Genomic DNA, 1,503 nt, shown 5'->3' with positions numbered 1-1,503 from the left:
GAGGGAAGGCAGCTAGTCATCACCACCCACTGCCAACTCTTGGGTTACTCTTTTACCAGCGAATAGTGGGATTGACCATCACATTATAAAGCCCCGACGGCTGAAAGGGTGAGTATGTTTGGTGGGACGGGGATTCGAACCCGCAACCCTCAGATTGCGAGTCAAGTGCCTTAACCACCTGGCCATGGTTTAAAAATGAGCTATCATCACAGCATTACATCACGGAGTAGATTTTATTGAAATATTTCTTTGTAGATACAGTTATCAATGAAAATGTCTTGCTTTTCTGTTGCAACATCCATGAGATTTTCACTTAAGAAAACTAATAATTTGGTAAGTTTTTTTTATTGTTTTATATTTGAAACTTACTCCTTTTTGTTTATATTTTTTAGTTGGTTAAATCTAAAAATATTATTTTTGTGAAAATATTACCCGCGATCCTCAGATTGCAAGTCGAGTGCCGTAACCACCTGGCCATGCCAGGTCTATAATAATAATTTAAAGAAAAACTTCATATAGGATTGTTTCTGTTCAATTATAACAAACTAACGATAAAAAGAAAGTGTAACAACTCTCGCGGTGATATTAAAACATCGTAACAACCTTTTTGATTTGATTGCACTGACACTCCTGTAACAAACTGTTAAATTATTCAACAGCCTTTCTTTATTTTATCATGTCCATTATCAGCTAATTATTATCTCACCAGTAACATAGTTTTGTCAAAGATTTGCTTATGTGAAAAAGGTAGCACTACTTTGGCACAACCAACTCTAAAAGTACATTTTATAGTTTCTGGGTAGAAAACGAGTTACTGTGGAAAGTGGCATAGAAATCAAGTTCCATACGGTGATTTGCTTTTGTTCTGTACCAGTAAAACTGAACAGTAAATCAGTCTTTTCTTGTTATGTACCAGTAAAACAGTCTTTTCTTGTTCTGTACCAGTAAAACTGAATAGTAAATCAGTCTTTTCTTGTTCTGTACCAGTAAAACAGTCTTTTCTTGTTCTGTACCAGTAAATCAGTCTTTTCTTGCTCTGTACCAGTAAAACTGAATAGTAAATCAGTCTTTTCTTGTTCTGTACTAGTAAAACTGAATAGTAAATCAGTCTTTTCTTGTTCTGTACCAGTAAAACTGAATAGTAAATCAGTCTTTTCTTGTTCTGTACCAGTAAAACTGAATAGTAAATCAGTCTTTTCTTGTTCTGTACTAGTAAAACTGAATAGTAAATCAGTCTTTTCTTGTTCTGTACCAGTAAAACTGAATAGTAAATCAGTCTTTTCTTGTTCTGTACCAGTAAAACAGTCTTTTCTTGTTCTGTACCAGTAAATCAGTCTTTTCTTGTTCTGTACCAGTAAATCAGTCTTTTCTTGTTCTGTACTAGTAAAACTGAATAGTAAATCAGTCTTTTCTTGTTCTGTACCAGTAAAACTGAATAGTAAATCAGTCTTTTCTTGTTCTGTACCAGTAAAATAGTCTTTTCTTGTTCTGTACCAGTAAAAC

General features: G+C 33.9%; 1 protein-coding gene across 1 annotated transcript in view; it reads right to left on the bottom strand.

The window, feature by feature from the left end:
* Positions 1–1,503, bottom strand: part of LOC106460271 (major facilitator superfamily domain-containing protein 1-like) — a 25,114-nt gene that overhangs the window by 3,514 nt on the left and 20,097 nt on the right. The window lies entirely within an intron of this gene.

The sequence above is a fragment of the Limulus polyphemus genome, unplaced genomic scaffold (genome assembly GCF_000517525.1).
Source record: "Limulus polyphemus unplaced genomic scaffold, Limulus_polyphemus-2.1.2 Scaffold738, whole genome shotgun sequence".
Taxonomy (NCBI): domain Eukaryota; kingdom Metazoa; phylum Arthropoda; class Merostomata; order Xiphosura; family Limulidae; genus Limulus; species Limulus polyphemus.
Note: the sequence above shows the minus strand (reverse complement) of the source record. Positions and strands in the feature narration are given on the sequence as shown.